The sequence below is a fragment of the Cryptomeria japonica genome, chromosome 9 (assembly GCF_030272615.1).
Source record: "Cryptomeria japonica chromosome 9, Sugi_1.0, whole genome shotgun sequence".
In the NCBI taxonomy this organism is placed as follows: domain Eukaryota; kingdom Viridiplantae; phylum Streptophyta; class Pinopsida; order Cupressales; family Cupressaceae; genus Cryptomeria; species Cryptomeria japonica.
In genome coordinates this window covers 243443744-243466202 of record NC_081413.1, presented here as the reverse complement: position 1 = coordinate 243466202, position 22459 = coordinate 243443744, and positions in this window count along the sequence as shown.

Here is a 22459-nt window from a genome sequence, read left to right as displayed (position 1 = left end):
CATCTGGTGGATATTGATGCATGAATAATGGTCTAGGGTTGCCATTGATGGCAACTCTCCTTGGAGATCCTATCCGATAATAATGGATTTTGATATCCGGAAGTTATTGTGATCGGGTGATAGTTTACTAGTAATTTAGGTTGAGCAGTGTAGTTTTGGTTTGAAAGCTTTCCAGTGATTGTGGTGGTGAGATTCATGCATGGGATGATAGGGCTGACATATAGAAATTATTTTATCATCTTTTCAGTGATCCGCATATGTTTGTGGTGATTTGGTTCAAGCCGAATCATGATTACATGTACACTACAAGATAATTTGAAAATTATTTATTTTATGATTGTGGATATATAAGACTAGTGTAGAAGATCTTTTTGGTGTATGGTGCCTAGTGGTATGAGCTAGTTGTGATTGAATAATCCTTTGGTGCAGTTTCACACATGCATTCTTGTCCGGTAGCTGACTGAGACATAAAACAAAGAAAAGTAGAAGAGGTGGTACAGTCAGACTTTATGCACTTAACCAAAACTCATCTAGGCATTATTTGATGCTATTTTTGAGTTCAACAATTGCAATTCATCATTGTAAAATATTTCTAAGGTAGTGAGCCTTCCAGTTGTAGCCCTTATTGTATCTTGAGCTATAAGCTCTAGGCAGTGACCCAGAATGCTAGTGCATTCCCCTTTAGTAATATTTTTTTGGTACTGGCCATAGTGGAATAATATTATGGGTTCAAATCCCACCGTGGTTTTTCCCATTTGGGTTTCCACATAAAAATCTAGGTGTTATGATCTTGTGGTTGTTTATCTCGTGTTTCTGCACTTTACTTTCTTGCATATGCTTCCGATTGTTTTACAATAAGCCAGAAAAATTATTTGTTGGTAGATCATTGATTCACTCCTTGCCCCTCTCAATGATCCTTGACTTCAATAATTGGTATTATAGCCTAGTTCCTTTGAGGAAGCCTAACGGCTTGAGGAAGGTCCATGAGATTGAATCAATTGATTCTGATTTTCAGAGACAATTTTGTGTGGTACTTGAGGATCTTGATGCAATAAGAAATGAGATAAGTTCCTTAAAGAGAAACCTGAATTCAACAGAAGGCTTCATTAATGATTTAAAAGATCATGTCAACACTTCAAGAGACAAGAGGGAAGAGCTGACAAGCTGAAGGAGAAAGAAGATCAAAGCATTGAAAATCGGGACAAAGCTGATGAATGCAAGAAGCTTGCTAGGGAGAATGTTGTATTGAAGAATGAGATGCAATCCATTGTGATGAAGCTGACTAAGGAGATTGAATACCAAAAGAAGAATGAACAGAATTTGACTCAATCATTGAAAGATAAAGTAGATGAATGCTTCAGGCTTACCTATGAGAATGATCAGTTGAATCTTGAGTTGACACAATCAAGGAATAATGGTCAAGAACTTGAGAGACAAATTGTTGCCCTAAGAGATGGACTTGCTACTAGAAATGAATATAAAGAAAAATTCAATGCTATCTTAGCAAGGCTTGATGAGATGCTAGAAAGTCAGAGACATGGAAAGGACATGCGAGGACTTGGATTTGAGAAGGGAGAATCCTCCAAATCTTGACAAGGCAATGCAAAACCCAATCATAAGAAGAGAAAGAATTCTCAGGTAAGATAGCCTAATGTTCATTTATTCAATGGTAGATGTTTTACTTGCAATAAATTTGGTCATATGGCAAATCAATGCAGAAGTAGGATGAATAATGGAATGAATAATATGAACAATGGTCCCACCTTTATCGGTCAGTGTTTCATATGCAATAATTTTGGTCACAAGTCAAATATGTGTAGATTAGTAATGAACAATTTTCAGAACAAGAGATGGTATGATTGTGGGATGTTTGGACATATCTCTAACTAGTGCAGAATGAGACCAAATCAGATGAATTTCAAACCTATGCAAAGAAATGTTGTTTGTCATTCATGCAAAAAAACCAGTCACATTTCAAAGTATTATATAAGAAAGAATAATGCTTTGATAAAAAAAGGAAAATCAAATGAGAGAGACAAAGAGAAGGTAGATGAGATCAAGGATAAGCATGAGAAGATGTGGGTTAGAAAAGATGAATCCAAGACAGATAGTGGATCTGTACCCGAATCTGGTGTAGGATCTTCATTCCATAACTAAGGCTTTTGGCCTTAGGGGGTGACAGTTTCATACAAAATCTTCCAGAACCCCCTGGAGAGATCTGTGATAGATCATGGTTGATTGTAGATGTTTGCAGATGATTATCTAGATCTCTTCATGCTAATCTTTGTATCTAATTGAATGGATTATTCTGAATAGGACATCTAGTTGAACCTTATTAGTGCAATTATGTCAACTTAAAATTAGGGTTGGCAAGGTTAAAAAGGGAAAATTGAAATCATTTCTCACATTGCGAGCGAAGTCTTGTAGCAGTAGTGCGAGGCAAACCAGTTTCCTAGGTGATCAAAAGCTTTGCAGAGATTCTACAGAGGTTATTGTGCATCTGTCAGGAACATGAGGCATTTAAAGAAGCATATTTTAAACCCTAAATTTCTTGAAATGCCATATTCTTTTGTTAATACCCCTTTGGTAGTTGAAGTTTTTGAAAGAGAAAGGCCCCAATTCAAGAAGCATCCTTTTAAGTCTATTGAAGATGATCCCAATGGTGCTTTATTGTCCATACCATATGGAGTTCTTCATGTTGATGATGTAAGAGATTATATTCACTATAATATTAAGGAAACCAAAAAGGAGGTGATCCTAGCACTTTATAATAGACACCTCTGGGACAAAGATAGAAATCTCAAACTAGAATATGCTTGATTGCAGAGGAAGAGTTTCATGCAATTTGTTCACTTCCTATTGTTTGATAAAGATGAGTGGGTGAGATACATTCTAAGTTGTGTGCACGATGACTTTATTTGGCTTGACAAACCTTACAAGATAACCAAGCAGGCCATCCATGCAGTCACTTGCCTAAATCAAACCAGTGACAAAAATAATTTGAGGAAGGAAGGTAACAAACCCTACTGTTACAAAGATAACAAGTGCACAATTTGATAACAGATCTATGACAATTAATGATATCCTAAATAATGATGTGAGATTTTCATCCATGATCATCGGATATAAAGTTTACCAGTCTAGCAGACTGAATTCTATCTTTGGTATAATAATTTATGCATCTTATTAGATGATGAAAGAAGATGTACAATATGATCTATGCTTAGTTCTTCTTGAAGAGATTCTCAACAATTTAGAGAAGATCAAATCAGATAAGAAGAATGTTTTTAAATTGGGTTCTCTAATCATCTGTCTTGCATTTTATTTCATGAATGAGATTCTTAGAATAGGGAGAGTTCAATGGGAATTTGACTTACCTATGACCACCCAAATAAAGCAAGGAGTGCAGAGTTTGGGAAATAGGGAGAATCAAACTGCTACCCTGCGGAACTTTTTAAAAATCTTCCAAGGTAAAATGAAAGATAGGGAAATGATTCCTAAAAGTGGTGGAGAAGTATAAAAACTCTATCTTCTACATGGTTGACAAGGACCAATGCTATATGGAGGTAGTAGAGCCCAAGATAGTTTGGATTTTGCCAATGGGTTATGAGGTTGATGTGCAAATACTTGAGGTCTATGATCAACACCTTCTGACCAAACAGGTGGATCCAAATGCACCAAGATTTGGCACCTTTTAAGGAGAAAGATATGGAGCTTCACAAGAAGTTCACCTAGCCAGCAAGAAAAGGAAAAGTATCCAAAGAGGATAAAGAAGTGGTTGTGCAGATGGGATTCACTAGTGAGGCAGACATGCAAGAAAGGGAAAAGACAACACAAATGGAAGAAGAAAAGAAGCCTAAGGTTGAACAGGTTCTTTCCAAGGCAAAGCCTAAGGAGACCAAGTCTGCCCCTACTCCAATGAAGCCTTCTACAGGTCAAAGCCCATCCAAAAAAGAAATTCTAAAGAAAAAGGAGAAACCAAAGAGAATCTATGTATTTGTATCCCCTATTGCTTTTGAGACTAAGTTTGATGAGTAAGTAGAGAAAGAAAAGAAGAAAGGTGAATTTGTCACAGTAATTAGGAAACCTCAGTTCAGTGGAGCTCAGTAGAGCAAGAAGACTAAATTTGAAACTATTCTATCCGGAAGGTGTTAGGAATGGGGAAGGACAACTGAGAGGGGGGGGGAAGTGAATCAGTTGTGAACTAGTTATCAATAAATTATAATCCAAATGCAAATTATTCCAACTTAAACTTAGTGTGGGTAAACCAAATTTAAATGTCGGTAAGATAGATTAATAGGTATAACAATACCAGTATAGCTTAATGCATGAAATAGAAAGAGAAACAACATCCACAACACATGATACAAAGATTTTGACATGGAAACCTTGTAAAGGGAAAAACCATAGTGGGAAAACTTACCCACAATCAGATGATACTATTGGAGATAGTAAGCGTATACAAATGGGGTCTGTACATGCAGAAAGGCCAACCACCTAGAGGTCACTGCTCAATCACATAATAGGAGTCACACTGACTACAATTGGATGGTTAAATCCAATAATAATGTAGTGCTTCAGAATAGCATCTCTAATGTTGGATTCATTACCAGTTTAAGCTTTGAACATGAGTTTCAAACACCTTCATAACCTTTCCTTCAACCTTTAGATAATGTTTGCGTGACTCTCACAAGGATCTTCTCATTTTCGCTCTTCAATATTCATACACACTCATCATGATGATCTTCAATAAGATCTTACAATCATTTATACAAAACCTAAGACCTATACATGAGGTCAGCTCACTAAAGATATTACAATTAAATCAATTACAAATAAGTCTTGATGCGATACAATATGTTAGCTCAATGCATTTACCATATTATCCAATCAATAAACCATTTCCAAGATGTGTCGTGTTGGTCTGGAATAGATATCATGTACCGGTCCATAGCCTAGACCTATTTACCAGTTAAGGAAAATCTGTCAACCCAATTAGACCAATAAGAAAAATACCAAATCCAAACATCCAATCCATGTCTTTGACATAACCAAATGATCTCCAGATGATAACAAGTTATTGTCATTTCTGGTGAACCAAATACCCTGCTGGTGAACATATACCGGTGATTGTGCATAAGCCACTAACCATGCTAGTGAACACAATATGTCGTTTGAACAATAAACCAATATAACCATAGTGCCAAATCAACAATGTAGACCTCCAAGAAGATAAGTGTTGACATCAATGACAAAACCAATGAAACACATGACGAAGTCATCCATAATACCAACAATCTCCCCCTTTAATATTGATGGCAACTGTAGATGGAAAAACATCTAAGTGCCAAAAATAGAATGCCAAAAACCAATAAACCAACAATCTCCCAAAATAGATCAATACCAGAAATAAAAACCAAAAATAAATCTCTCCCCAAAGTACAAAGTTTTTCTATAGATATCTCTCCCCCTTTGACATCAAATGCCAAAGTAGTTAAGAATTAAAACATAACATTAAGCTAACTACTCCCCCTGAGAAGTAGATTTCCTTCATCAAAGCTAGAAAAAAGATATTTTTGTTAGTCCTTGCCGGTTTGATGCCAATCTTCATCATCTCAGTCTCTGTCGGTGGGGAAATTACCCCAAGCTTCTCTTTGAGATATTAAAAGGTTTTCTTAGACAAAGGCTTTGTAAAGATATCTACAATTTTCTCTTTAGTATTCACATAAACCAATTCACTTCATTTGCTTGAACATTCTCTTTCAGAAAATTGTACTTAATAGAAACATGCTTTGTCTTAGAGTGAAATACCAGATTCTTTGATATATCAATTGCTGCTGAATTATCAAAATAGATAGTTATCGGTTCTTTGCAGTTTACCTTTATATCCTTCAACATTTGATTGATCCATAATACCCGAGTACAATTAGTTGCTACTGCAACATATTCTAATTCTGCTATAGATAATGATGTACAAGTCTACTTCTTGCTGATCCATGAAATCAATCTTCTTCCAAGAAAGAATGCACTGCCAGTGGTACTCTTTCTGTCATCTACATTTCCTGTCCAATTTGCATCTATATATGCACATAAATAAAAATTTTCATCCTTAGGATACCATAAACCAAGATTTGTTGTGCCTTGTAGGTACCGAAAAATCCTTTTAACTACTAATTCATGATTTTCTTTAGGATTGTTTTGAAATCTAGATACAATACACACTGCATTCATTATATCAGGTCTCGTTTGTGTTAAATACAATAATCCTCAAATCATATATTTGTACCTTGTCAGATTAATAGGAGCTGAATCATCCTTTAATGTCAATTTATCAGTTGTAGTCATAGAAGTGCTTACTGATTTGGAGTTTTCCATACCAAATTTCTTCAAGAGTTCCTTCAAGTATTTTGTTTGACATATGAATATACCTTTATCTGTTTGTGAGATCTACAAACCTAGATTTTTTTTATTTCTCCTATCATAGACATTTCAAATTCTTCCTGCATCTTGTTAGCAAAGTCTTTACATAACTCTTCTTCACCTCCAAAAATGACATCATCCACAAATATTTCAATAACCAAAATGTCATCATTAGTAACTTTGTAATACAAATTGTTGTCAGCATTACCTTTTGTGTAACCAAGCTTCAAAATATATTTATCCAATCTAGCATACCAAGCTCTGGGTGCTTGCTTTAATCCATATAAAGCTTTCCTTAACCTACAAACCATATCCTTATCATCTGTCAATGAAAATCCATCAGGTTGTTCAATGTAAACTTTCTATTCAAGATCTCCATTTAAAAATGCACATTTTACATCCATCTAATAAACTTTATAGTTCTTGTGAGCTGCAAATGCAAGAAATAGTCCAACTGCCTCAATTCTGGCTATTGGTGCAAAGGTTACATTATAATCAATTCCTTCTTTCTATGAACAACCTTTACAAACTAATCTTGCTTTGTTTCTGATTACTTCACCATCTTCATTAAGTTTATTTCTATATACCCATTTAGTTCCAATTACATTTTTGTCTTTAGGCTGGGGAACTAGTGTCCAAGTATTATTATTTTCAATTTGTTCTAATTCATCTTCCATTGCTTTTATCCAATGTTGATCTTGACATGCTTCAATAACAAATGCTGGTTCAACTTGAGAAATTAAGCATACCTCTTCATTTGTCAATCTTCCTCTAGTCATAACACCTTGATTCTTGTTTCCAATTATCTGATTCTTTGAATGATTCAATCTTATATACTTGGGTTTATTCTGATTTACATTCATAGGTTGTTGTTCTTCAGTCACAATTGAGTTTTCTCATGATGTCTGTGTGACTGTATCTTCACTCTGTATTGGTTCATTTATAATCATTTCAACTGTCGGTTCTCCAAATCTTGAATCTCCTCTAAAATGTTCATCTATCTTCACGTTAGTACTCTCAATGATTTTTTGTAACCTTTTTATTATAACATCTATATGCCTTACTTCTAGAAGAATAACCAAGAAATATTCCTTCATCACTTCTAGGATCATATTTACCAATATACTCATCTCTTCTAATATAGCACTTGCTTCCAAATATTCTAAAGTATTTAAGAGTAGGAGTATGACCAAACCATAGTTCATAAGGAGTCTTACCGGTTTCATTTTTGATGTGAACTCTATTGAAAGTATAAACCATTGTATTCACTGCTTCTCTCTAGTATATATGAGGTAGATTTGCTTCCATCAACATAGTTCTTGTTGCATCCAGAATAGTTTTGTTCTTCCTTTCCACAACTTCATTCTATTGGGGTGTTCAGGGTGCTGATAGTTGTATGTTGATTCCATTCACTTCACATAATGCATTTAATTCTCTAGATGTAAATTCTCCTCCTTGATCTGATCTCAAGCATTTGATTTTCTTGCCGGTTTCATTCTCCACCATTGCCTTGTATATCTTGAATCTTCCAAAAGCTTCTGATTTTTCCCTGAGAAAAGTAACCCAACACATTCTAGAATAATAAAAAATTATTAGCATAAAGTATCTATCACCCTATAGACTTCTTGTTCTTGCTAGACCACATAAATCAGTATGAATTAAAATCAAGAATATTATTGGATTTCTCAGTAATTCTCTTAAATTTTGTTCTAACATGCTTTCCCATTTGACATTGCTTACATATCGGATTATGAGGTTTCACAATCTTAGGTAGATCCCTTACTGCCTTAGTTGAACCGATCTTTACAATGCAATCAAAATTCACATGTCAGAGTCTTTTATGTCATAAGCAACTTTCATCAATGTGTGCAATCAAACATGTCTTATCGCTGGGATTCAAATGAAAGATATTACCTTTAGTTTGATTACTGGTTGCAATCTCCAATCCAGTTTTGTTTATGATTTTGCATTTTCCATTCTTGAATTGTAACTGAAATCCTTTTTCCACTAACTAACCAACACTCAAAATATTATTCTTTAAACCTTCTACATAATAAACATTGTCATTATTATGTTTACCATCCAAAGATATAGTGCCTCTTCCTTTGATTAAACAAGATTTATCATCTCCAAATCTTACTAGACCTCCATGAATTCCCTAAAATTATAAGAATTTTCTTTTATCACAAGTCATATGACGTGAGCATCCACTATCTATTATCCATTCATCCTTTTCATCAATTTTCGCTGCCAGTGCCTGCTCTGCCGGTTTAACAATAGGTGCCGGTTGATCTTCTTTTATAGCAACAAAATCCCATCCACTATCTATTGGATCTTCATCTAAATCATCTGTAACACCTTCATTTGCATAGTAACATGACTTATCTCTGCTTTTCTTAAATCTGTATCTCTGATATTCAGGGTTAGGCTTATATGTTCTTTTTTGCTTCCTCCCTTAGTCTTGCATGTCTATCAGGACACCTAGAAGCCATATGACTAACTTTATTGCAATTAAAACATTTGAAATGTGCTTTACCTTCATACTTACTTCCTATCGGACCTTTATGCATCTTCCTTGCAAATAGTGCTTCAAGTTCTTCAAGTTCTTTTGCATAAAGTGCTTTTCAATCGGTTTTGTCAAATGATGATGATGCTGATGATGATGATGCTTTGAAAGCTAAATAAGTCTTGACTGTAGCAACATGACCAAATTCCTCAACCTCAAATTTTGGAAGTTTTCCAACCAAAATATCTCTAGAAACTGATGTATTAGGCATTGTTCTCAACTCATTAATAGCAGTCACTTTCATTTTATAAGCCGGTGGCAATTCTCTTAAAACTTTAGAAACAATTTCATCTTCACTTAAAGATCCTCCACAACATTGTATTCCTAAAACAATTTCATTAACTCTTTCCATAAATGCAAACATTCTTTCATCTTCTTCCATTTTTAAATTTTCATACCTGACCCGGTAACATTCCAATTTTGCAATCTTCACAATGGTATCTCCTTCATTCAATGTTTCTAGTTTATCCCAAATAGATTTAGCAGTAGATCGATCTGATAATCCCATGATTTGCTAATCTGATAATGTGCTCATAAGTGCTTCTCTTGCTTTGCAATCATTCTCCAAGTCTTTAGCCAATGTCGATGGATGAGGTTGATTCGAAGTAGGACCAACATAGCCATTCTTTGTAACATCCCATATATCTCTTCCAATGCAGTTTAAATGTGTTTCCATTCTGATCTTCCATATACCATAGTTAGTTCCATCAAGTTTCAGACTGTCCTTCCTGAAAATATTTATTGCCATAGGATCTCCTCAAGCTGTTAGGCTTCTGCAAAAAGAGGACTTGGCTCTGATACCAATTGGTAGGAACCGAGAAGGACAACTGAGAGGGGGGGTGAATCAGTTGTGAACTAGTTGTCAATAAATTATAATCGAAATGCAAATTATTCCAACTTAAACTTAGTGTCAGTAAACCAAATTTAAATTCCAGTAAGATAGATTAACAGTTATAATAGTATAGGTATAACTTAATGCATGAAATAGAAAGAGAAACAACATCCACAACACATGACACAAATATTTTGATGTGGAAACCTTGTAAGGGGAAAAACCACGGTGGGAAAACTTACCCACAATCAAATGATACTACTGCACATAGTAAGTGTATACAAATGGGGTCTGGACATGCAGAAAGGCCAACTGCCTAGAGCTCACTACTCAATCAGAGAATAAGAGTCACACTAACTACAATTGGATAGTTAAATCCAATAACAATGTAATGCTTCAGAATAGCATCTCCAATGCTAAATTCAGTACCGGTTTAAGCTCTAAACATGAGTGTCAAACACCTTCATAACCTTTCCTTCAACCTTTAGATAATGTCTGCATGATTCACACAAGGATTTTCTTATTTTGGCTCTTCAATATTCACACACACTCATCATGATCATCTTCAATAAGATCTTACAATCATTTATACAAAACCTAAGACCTATACATGAGGTCAACTCACTAAAGATATTGCAATTAAATCAATTACAAATAAGTCTTGATGTGATACATTATGTCAGCTTAACGCATTTACCATATTATCCAATAATAAACCATTTCCAAGATGTTTCGTGCTGATCTGGAATAGATATCATGTACTGGTCCATAACCTAGACCTATCTGCCGGTTAAGCCAAATCTGGCAACCCGATTAGACTATTAAGCAAAACACCAAATCCAAACATCCAATCCATGTCTTCGACATAACCAAATGATCTTCAGATGATAACAAGTTATCATCATTTTTTGTGAACCATATATCCCGCTAGTGAACATATACCGGTGACTGTACATAAGCCACTGACCATGCCAGTGAACACAATATGTCGGTTCAACAATAAACCAATATAACCATATTGCCAAATCAACAATGTAGACCTCCAAGAAGCTAAGTGTTGACATCAATGACAAAAAAAATGCAACACATGCCGAAATCATCCATAATACCAACATAAGGCCTAAAAGAGGAAGAAGGGTGAGGACATATTTTGATAAGGACCTCAAATCTAGCAAGGTAGAGGGTAAATATACCTTTATTCCTCTGTTAACTATAAAAGAACTAATTGATGAAAGTGTCAAGGATGCTAATCTTAAGAATATCATCACATACTATGATTATTTTGATGAAAAAAAGCAAAGGGAAGTTGAGGAAGTTGTTGTGTTGCATCCACATAACTTAAACAAGTCATTAATTGAGATAGAACGCAGTATTCCCAAAGCTTTGTATAATATTCTTGATACTAGGAGGTTGACAACAAGCACATTAGATAAAGAAATGAAAGAGTGAGAATTGATAAACATAAGTTCTTGCATATCTCAAGAAGAGGTTGATAGACTTATGGAGCTATCCAACTAGAATGAATTTAGAAGAAAAAATAGAGTGAACAGGCTTATGGTTGGTTGGGTTGAAGAAGTTAGGAAATAAACTGAAGAGATAGGGAGAAAGTTCCTAAAGACCAATCGGGTCCCAATCAATGGAGAAGAATCTCAAAAGGATGACACCTCTCATCTAGTAGACCAAACTAGACCCATTCAACCCTTGATGCTACAGATAACCAATATACTCTAGACAGTGGAAATGAAAGGTGAAGAGGCTCAAGAGATTCCTAAGGATGTTACTGCACCAAGTGGCGACACCAATGCACAAGTAAAGGATAAAGAAAAAATTCTTACTGAGAAGCAATCAGTTGCAGGAAAAGAAGAGGTAGAGAAGGATATGACACATGAGAAAGGAGAGCGGACAACTGCCAATGTCCCGATAGTCACAACAATTGAAACTCCTAAGGACAAAGGAAAAATAATTCTTGTACAAATCTCTAATAATTTTGATAAACCTATTGATATCAGACAAATGTTCCCAATAGAAAGGCTAATGGTAGCTGTAGTAGTCCACGCTCAAGGTAGTTGGGACTTAGCAAATTCAAAGAATGAGGACAAGAAATTAATCTAGATGTCTATTGATGTTTTGCATAAGGTGATGCTGGACTTGTAGCTAGATTCCAATGCTAACCTCCTCAGTAAATTATTGTAGTTGATTAATAGTGTAAATACCAATTTTGAATCATTAGAGAAGTCTACCACCAAATGGGTATTATATAGATTTAAGGAGGTTCATATACAAACATTCCTGAAGATGATAGAGGATGACAAAGTAAGATTAAACAAGGGTCTACAAACAATCTCAGAAGCTCTGATTGAAGGTGGCAAGATATATAAGTCCTATCTTATTTTTCCCAAACTCATAGTTGATATAAAAAAGCATATTGGTATTTGTCAGGGTAAGCTAGATGGAATTTCACAGTCATTTGACTCAAATGTAGCCCTAACCAGTAGCATAGAAGGGCGAGTAATGGCTCTAAATGATCAAATATCAATCCTTAATGTAGATAAAGATAAAATATTGAGAAGAGTTGGTGAACTTCAGAATCTGATTACCCCCTGGATGGACACCATGCTAAGTAATAAAGTAGATTGTATGAAGGCTATGACACAACCTGTTTCAACTGAATTGAAGGATATGGAGATTCATGCCTATGTTTTTAGTGCATACATCATAGTTTTGGACAACTTGAAGATTGGGTGGGATACTCACCTAGGGTTTTTGAAGACCATTTTTCCAGATATCTTCAAGTATGTATAGTATATCCGGTATACACTCTTGTACATAAGTTTTTGAGTTGCACCCCATCTTTAGCATTTCTATCAAAGGGGGAGAGTAGAGTGAAAAATGTACAGAAGGGTACAAGTTTTGGGTTGCTACAAGTTTTTGAGATTTTGATCTAAGGGGGAGTCTTAGAAATTTTGATCCGATGTATAGGTTTCAACACTTAGTCATTTTTCATGAGTGTTGCCATCAATGCCAAAGATGGATATTGTTGGAAATTGAGACTCATCTGGTGGATACTGATGCATGAATAATGGTCTAGGGTTTTCATTGACGGAAAATCTCTTTGGAGATCCTATCCAGTAATCATGGATTTTGATATCCGAAAGTTATTGTGATCCAATGACAGTCTACTCGTAATTCAGGTTGAGCAGTGTAGTTTTGGTCTGAAAGCTTTCAAGTGATTCCGATGGTGAGATTCATGCATGGGATGATAAGGCCAAAATATAGAAATTATTTTATCATTTTTTGGGTGATCTGCATATGTTTTTGGTGATCCGATTCAAGCCGACTCATGATTACACATTACACTACAGGCCGACTTGAAAATTATTTATTTTATGATTGCAAATATATAAGATTGGTGTAGAAGATCTTTTTGGTGTATGGTGAGAAGTGGTATGAGCGATTTGTGATCAAGAAATCCTTTTGGTGCAGTTTCACATTCGCATTCTTGATCTGGTAGCTTACTGAGACAAAAAATAGAGCAGAGTAGCAGAGGTGGTACAATCAGACTTTATGCACTTAACCAGAACTCGTCCAGCCATTGTTTGATGCTATTTTGGAGTTCAACAATTGTAATTCATCATTGTAAAACATTTGTAAGGCAGTGAGCTTTCTGGGGTTGTATCCCTTATTGTATCTTGAGATGTAAGCTCTAGGGAGTGTGCATGAATGCTAGTGCATTACTCTTTTGTAATATTGTTTTTCTACTAGCCATAGTGGAATAATATTGTGGGTTCAAATCCCACTGTGGTTTTTTCCATTTGGGTTTCCACATAAAAATCCTAGTGTTATGATCTTGTGGTTGTTTATCTTATGTTTCTGCACTTTACTTTCTTGCATATGCTTTTGGTGGTTTCAAAATAAGTCAGAAAATTTATTTTCCAGTAGATCACTGATTCACCCCCCTCTTAGTGATCCTCGACTCCAACATGAATTTTTTCATGCTTTGGTGAGATAAAGTCATTTTATTCTTGGGCATCAGTTCGAGTTGCATAGTGATCATTAGAGTTTGTAATATATCTTTACTCAACTAAACTTGAATGCTAGGAAGCAGCGATGGATGGATTTCCTTTGCGGGTATGATTTTGAGGTTAAGTAAGTTTAGGGGAAGGAGAATGTTGTAGTGGATGCATTGAGTCCCATAAGGCATTATTTATCAATGATGACTCTCAGCAATGATTTGAGGAGTCAGATTCTTAGTTCCCTTCGTTTAGATGCTTGGTACCAAGAGGTGAGAGAAAAGATTACTTCAGGTAGAGCTCTTGAGGGGAGATTTGTAGGCTATTCTTTGGAGCCGGATGGTCTTCTTCATCATTTGAGACATATTTATTTTCCATCTTCAAAGGGGCTTCATGTTTTGATCTTGACAGAGGCACATTGTGCACCTTACTCAACACATCTTGGTGTCAAGAAGATGCATGTGGATCTTCAATAGTTGTACCATTGGTTTGGTATGAGATGTGATATAACAGATTTTGTTTCTTGATTTTTGGAGTGTCAGAGAGTGAAGGTCGAGCATCAACATCCAACAGGTTTGTTGTAGTCGAACCTAGTTTTAGAATGGAAATGGGATATCATTTCGTTAGACTTCATTGTTGGTTTGAGAATTTCTTCTCGTCAACATGATGCTATCATAGTTATTGACAATAGGTTGACCAAGGAGGCATACTTTTATTTTATTCAATCTTCCTATATGGCAGTGACAATGGCTTGAGTTTTCATGGAGGAGATCATGAGGTTGCATTGTATTCCTCATCAGATTATATTAGATCAAGATCTTGTGTTCACTTTAGCATTATGGACTTCACTTTAGCATGCTTTAGGAGCTCAATTGAACTTCAATTCATCATATCATATAGAGACAAATGGATAGACTAATGAAGATAATCAATTCCTTGAGGATATTCTTTGAATGTATGTCATGGATCAACAGTCTCGATGGCAGGACTACCTATATTTGGTGGAGTTTTCTTATAATAATGGTTATTATAGTTTGATTGGTATGTCTCCTTTGTAGGATTTTTATTGTCGACCTAGTCGTACGCCTTTGACTTGGGATCATTTGGACGATATAGTTCTTTTAGGGCTAGAGATGCTTGAGGAGGTGGTGTAGTAGGTGACTTATATTCATGAGAATTTAGTGATGGAACAAGATAGATAGAAGAAGTATGCAGATTCTCATCATGTGGATCGATAATTTTCCATGGGAGACGGTCTTTTTGAGGGTTTTTCTATGCAAGAGTCCTATCTATTATGGAAAAGGCTCTAAGTTGGAATCTCATATTGTTTGAATGTTTGGGGTTTTGGAGCATATCAGTCCTATAGCTTATCACCTTGCCTTGCCACCCAGCTTGTCTCACATCCATGATGTGTTTCATGTGTCAGTTTTGAGGCCATATTTTCTTGATGTGACCCATGTACTGGATTGGAATGCTTTGCAGGTAAAAGATGAACAACATTCTTTCGAGCCCATGCACATTCTGCAGTGTCAGGGGCTAACCCTCAGGGGTCCTAATATAGAGCAGGTAAGGATCCAATTGAACCTGAATGATGAGTCTTCGATAACTTGGGAGGATGCAGTGTGGATGAGAGAGCTCTTTCCCTATTTTCTCTCTCGCTTCTATGAGTACGACTAGGCCAAGGGGGGAGGATGTAGGGCCCTTCCTTATTGATCTGTTTTGTGATGCTTTTGACTAATACTTATGGATTTTTTATATTTTGGATTCTTTTATTTTGATGCTAGACATTGCATTTTGATAGTTTATATAATTTGGTTTTACATGGATGGTGATATATTTAAGACTATTATGATGGTTGGACATATGTTTGGATATTTATGTGCAGTCATTATATGCACATAGTTGTTTATATTTACTTATGGTGATATTTTTCTATGTGCTAACCTTACTTCATGCTTATATTGGATATGATGAGGATATTGATGATGTTATGGGTGCCATGACTATATAACTACTGCATATGTGAAAGGGACGATTTTATACCACTAGTTTATGAGCAGGGTGTGATGTTGTGATTCTCTTTCACCTCTTTGATTATTTAAAGTTATACACAATGTATGTATTGTTGTATAAAAATTTGGTGTTATGTAGGATTGAAAGTACTATACATTGACTCCACTTGTTTCCACAGGTCTAAGCGTGTCTTTAATCCCAATGACAGTTTGATCAAAGGTGACATGAGATCCTATCACACACTCTAGGATTTGTTAGTACATTGTGTCTTGGTTAGAGTTTCCTTGTTAGATGTTATGTGGTATTCTATTTAATCCCTTGTTGATATCCTTTATGGAGCTATGGTTAATTAATTTATTAATTAATTGAGTTATATAGTTTATAGGTGTTAAATTAAATTAAATTAATGGTTGGTTTTACTATCAATAAAAATATATTTAATTATTGGATTTTATAATAAATTCATCTTTATATTGTGGGAATTATATTTATTATAGCACTTTGAATTATCAGTGGATTTAATTTAATTAGTTATTTATTATTTTGGTTCGTTTTATTGTTTGATCCATTTTATTTACTTGTTTTATTGTTTACTTACTTATCCTTTGTTGCTACTGGCCTTTGGGAGTTGTATTTATTATTTAATATTATTTTTACCTCGATTTTGGGAATGGTTGGTTAAATTTATTATTATTTTCATTATTTTTTATTTGTACTGGAATGAGATATTTTTGTTGCAATAATTTTAAATATGGAGTCTTCAGATTGCCATGGGGTTCTTTTGGCAGGAGAATTTTGATCTTTTGAGATTTGATTTTTAATTTGAGGAAATATTGATGCAAACCTTTGAGGATTTAAGCTTTGGCTTTTGTATTTTCTTTTGGTTGTGATTTCATTAGGAGAGTTAGTTGGTTGTGGATTAATTTGTTGGGCTATGCTTTCTCTTCTTCAACTTTCTTGTCCATTACTTCAAACTCTAGGTTAGTGGTTTGGACTCCATTTTATGCATTTTGATTTATGAAAGATTGTATGCTCTATGATTATTATGAAACGGGAAATATTTTTTTTGTGTTGGAAGTTGTTTTTATGTATCATGCAATTTTGTAGCTTTGGTTCTTCTAGTTGGGTTGCTAGTATAATGGAGTATTTGGGTCTCTTATTGTAGCAAATAGCCTTGAGATTGTGACTTGAAGGCTTGTATTCTTTTCCTTAGGAGAATTTATTTTGTTGTGATCTTTTGTTTCTGATTTCAATATTTGGAGTGATGACAAAGAAGTAGGGTATGGTGCTGGGAGATTTCCGCCTTTGAACTAGCTCATTTATCTTCTATCTTATGTTGTATGTATGGTAATTGGTTATAAATTCCTTTCTGAATCTATAATTGGTAGTAAAAAAAATTGTTTCAAGTTGTTTTCAACTTAGCCATTTGGGTTCTAGTTTAGTATGAGTTGTATTTTTGTGCTTTGCTGTAAATGCACTAAACGGGTGTCATATGCATTAATAATTTCATTGTATGTGCTAATCTGTTTAGTGAGTGCACAAGAATAGTCAACATATGCACCATTATGGTGAAGGACCGTGTCAATGTATTCTATAATTGGGCTATTCTATGTATCATATCAATTGTTCTAGTTATTGAATGTACTACTTTGAGTTGTGTATGTGCCAATTTATGTGATATATGTGCTTCTCTAATAGATATGCGCTAATAGATTTTGTATAAGTGTTAGAGTCTTCTACAAATGCAGTAGATAATTTTATAAAGGCACTATTCTATTGTTTTGCTCTTCCAATTGATTTCTATGTTGATTTTTGATAGTTTGTGTCAGGACCAGAGGCTTATTTTCAAGTTTTCTCTAATTTCTTGTATTGTTCTAGTATTGATTTGTGTATTCCATAGTTGGTAATTATTGTATTATGGCTTGTGAAGTTGGGAATACCTTTCTATTGGTTTTTTGGAATCTCATTTTGGATATATTATATCGCCGAGGTTATGGGTTCCCTGATGTGAGTTATTGTATGATATTGTTGGTATTGGCAATATGGATTAACTATGATTATGGATCAGTTTTGGATACTGAACCTTTGAGTGGTTGTATCGAGAAATTCTTGAGATTTTATGTATAATTTTTATGTTGTTGTTATACCCTAAGTTCTAGGAACATGATAGGGGGAGTGGCTTCTAAGTGGGTGTCAGGGCCCACAAGTGGTTACTAGGGAATATAATTGGAATTTTTCTTTAATCAAGTTATAACCTTAATAAATAAAGTTAGGGGTTTGAGTAGATTTCATATTAAACAAGATAATTTGTGGTGTCCCACTCATGGCCTAGCATGCTAGTAAAGGCACATGATGAGTTTGGAAAGGCCTTGTTGGCATGACTATACTCCCTTGTCTTAATGAAAGGCTGAGTTAGTTCCATAGGGTTATCACTTGGACACCAAGGTCTAGAGAGAGACTACTTGTGAAACCCTTGTTGATGGGTGCTAAAGTCTAGAGACCACTAGGGAAACCCTTGTTGATATCTTGTGATGAAAATATCTCCTTATATGTCTCCTACTACCTTAGTCTTGATTTGATGGTAGCCTTTGGCGGTTTTGTGATTTATGAATAAGCCTTGTTAAGTATTTTGTTCTTAGCTTTTGTGGTTGATCTTGTTGAGAGTAGTATTTTGTTAAGTTCCTTGGATGTTAGGTGTCAACCTAGGTATAGAGTGTGTGTAGGACCTTATGTCATTCTCTAGAGCATGGGGGGCAGACCTTTTTGGTTGCACTTGGTCGGGTGGTTTGGTGGATTGTTAGATATTTAAGACACTAGAGACTATGATTCATTATTGAAATAGATGTTGTATATGGTGGATGATCTTCTTTCATAAGACATGACATGTAATTTGGATAATTATCTTGTAGCTAGAGATTGTGGCTCCTTGTTGGTGTAGATGATGTATTCTTGTAATAATCATGTTTGTATTAATTGAAATATGAGATGTGTAACATGTAATACTCATATGTGGATTACTATTAAGAAATGGATTGATTATGTTGTAGAGTTGATGGAGTAACTAGATGATGGTTTAATGGTTGGAACATTTGGTTTTGGTGCATTAAAATGAACCCATCGCATTAATAGTATTATATCTCTTAGATCTACAAGAAAATGATAACGTGGTTAAGGTGTATTGTTAATGGGTTATATCTCTTGCATGCTTTATGGTTAGTTAAATGATTTATTTCTTATGTTCTTAGATGAAACAAGTTTAGGAATTATTGAAGAAATAATATGGTAGAGTTATATGATGTTATTCATGTATTAGTATTATGTTAACTAAAAACATTTGAATGCCCTGAGGAATGCAATATTTATGATGTAATTTAATTCCTCTTGCGTATTTATGTTCATATGATCATGTTTAATAAATGTATGCACTGTAAATTTTCTTTAAAAAAAGATATCTATTTTCCTTATAGTTGGTTAGTTCCTCTATGGTATTCTTGGTGGGTATTACAACATGAGAAAACAAAGTTAAGTGGTAGATTTGTTAGCCTTCAAATTTTTGTTGACTCTAGTGGAGACAAATATTAAATGCTCTTGCATGGTGATTTTGACAAATTAATTGTTTGTGATGAAGTAGAATGGTGCTACCTCATAAAGATATCTATCTAGTCCTTCAACAAAATTTGGGCTGGCAAGATGAGCAAGAAGATCTAATTATAAAATTAAGAAATTTGTCTTGGAGGTTTAGGAGAAACATTGATGACTATAGAGGTGTTGATCAAGATTTGCAAGAAGAAGAACAATTAGCCCAAATTCCTAGACTGGTGATACATAGAGTAGGGAGATTCCCTATTGTAGCTATTTTGGGGAATCTAGTTCATAGAAGAAATCAAGAGCCACCTTGAGACTAGCTAAATAATCAACCAAACCCTCCCCTCGATAGTTAGAGGGGGTTTGATGACCATATTTTTTCGTTGATTTAAAGGGTAGCCTTCAAAAGATACACTAGAGGTGATTGAAATAAGGACGTTTTGGATACTAATTTTGATTTGCTTGAATTTATATTTTTTTCCACATTTCCACCCACTAGGAAAACTAAGTCTTCGAGAAGACCACCCTCTCCTTACAAGTCAATTTTCCCATTATTAATCCTACCAATATGGCCCTACCCATCTATTGGGGAGCTACAATCGAACCTCTTATTTGGAGGCATATTTACATGGTTTACCTAGAGGCTTAGGAAAAATAGTACCCAAATTTAGAGGAGATGGAAAGGTTACCCCTAAAGAACATATTGATGCTTTCTTTGGAGAATGCTAAATTTTGGGAGTCCAATATGAAGATGTTGCCATTAGATTATTTGTGGAATCCTTCACTAATGACATAGCTAAATGGTTTTGTCATCTACTTGGGCTACTATGAGAACTAATTTTGAGGTTACATTTAAGCCTACTAAGAATGAACACACTATAATCACTTAATTATAATCATTGAAGAAATAAATGCATGATCCCATGAAAGATTTTATAACAAAACTAAATAAGGTAACTAATCGTATCCCAAACCTTGGGATCCTCTTCAATATTTTTTTATTAATACATTACCTTTGGATGTTAGTTTTCCTATAGGAGAGGAGGTGCAACTAATTTAGTAGTAGCACAAGCATTGTCTATATTAGTAGAAGATGATCTGATAACCTCTAGAAGATGGAAAAGGGAATTGCAAACTGGTAAACCTTAACCAACTGGTTCTATGAGTCTGGTGATTTAGAGATTGGCTAATGATATCATTACTTTGAAAAGATTGATGCCTAAAATTTCCTATCAATCATCATACCAAGTGATATCAAGGAAAGACTATGGTCAACAAAGTTATTTCTCTAAGAGATTATCTTTAATTAGATTCACACAAAAATTAACCATGGAAGATCCTATCTCAACAAGCAAGGAAAAACATATGGAATGCAATTTTCATCTTACTATGGATCATGGCGGCTCGTCTTGTCCTGAAATGGCAAGGTTTATACAAATGGTCTCAATAAATGACAAATGGGATGAGTATCAAGATGAGTTAGAGCTCTTAGGGATTGTTGATGCCACTATAAATTTCTTTGAATATGAATCTGATTCTCAAAAAGGAAAAGATGTATATACCTTGTTGGATGGTTCCAATTATGTCATATTTACCATATGACAATACAGTTAAAGAAAGTAAAAGGAGTCACAAAGGCATAGTAGTGATGCCTCAACTAGTTGAAAATTCATCCTATCAAGGGGTGCTTCTTGGAACCGTAAATACAAAGAGTCAAAAGTAATCAAATTTACCTTTGTTGGAAATGTGATGTTGATGGATATGATTTGTTATCATTGATGTCAACATAATGGTTGTCATTAATGTCAACTCATGGTTTTGGTGTTGATAATTTGATAGATGTGTTCCCAGAATCCTTACTGCTCTAGAAGATGTGTTTAAATTGATATTCTATGCGGATTGGCTGAGTTGATGGTAATCTAGATTTGGATATGGTGTTGATTGATTTAATTCATGTGTATCTTGTTTCCATTCTTTTTTTTTCTATTTTGGGTAGTGCTATTTTGGGTTTGGATTAAGTCCAGAATTCATGGATGAGTAGTGGAATTGGTGTAGTGCATGAGTCATGATTTGGGTCTAGAATTTGTGATGGATGTAACATGTTGATCTGATTGATGATGAGTGTTGTGATATGGTTTTCTTCTTATTCCTTCCCACCATTAAATTTTTTAGGCTTGACCTATTTTAGATCTCTGTCTTGGATGACTTAGAAGATTATGCTTCTTAGAGATAGTATATATAAGGATGATTTGGATGAGTTAGTGTGTAAAGTGTGTGATATTGTTATTGAAGATATGAAAGATTGAAAATGAAGGATTTGATTATTGATGATGTGCAAAGTGTGTTGGTATTGAGGCACCATAAAGCAGTTCTAGTTTTGTAGAGTGTGTTACAGTAGTGGATTACCTTTATTTTTCTCTTTCTTTCTTTGGAGTGCATGGAGGGAGAGTTCCGGGTTGCAGTATGAGGGCTTTGGCTGAGGGAGACGTTGCTGCTATTTTGGCTGCCCCCTTTGTGCTCTTCACTATGGGGCTTGGTTGTGGATCTCATCCAAGAGTTCCCTACCTGCTACTATTTTTGCTTTTGGAGATTGTGGTTGCATCAGTTTCTTTGTGAGACTCAACCTAGGTTTTGTAGCTTGGTTTGGGACTGAAGTTTTTGTCCTTGCTATTGATGGTGCTTATGTTGGGCTTTCTATCCCTCTACTTGATAGTCTTTTTCAAGACCCTGTTGGGGTTTGGCGCTTTGTTGGTTTTCGAGGAGTGATCTTAGCTTGCTTGGGGACTCTTTTTTTCTCATTTATTCGGCCCTTGTTCTGTTGGCAAATAAACACTCCAATGAGAAATTGAAGATGATTTAAGGTATTGTCATTGATGGCAACCTTACAATAATGTGACACCAGAAGATAGACATGGGCATTGACATCGATAGACTCTACACTGGCATACAGATCACCAACACCAAAAGGAAGATTACCGGCACCCTGGCCGACAGGAATTTTGTTTAAATATATTTTATAATTAATTATTAAAA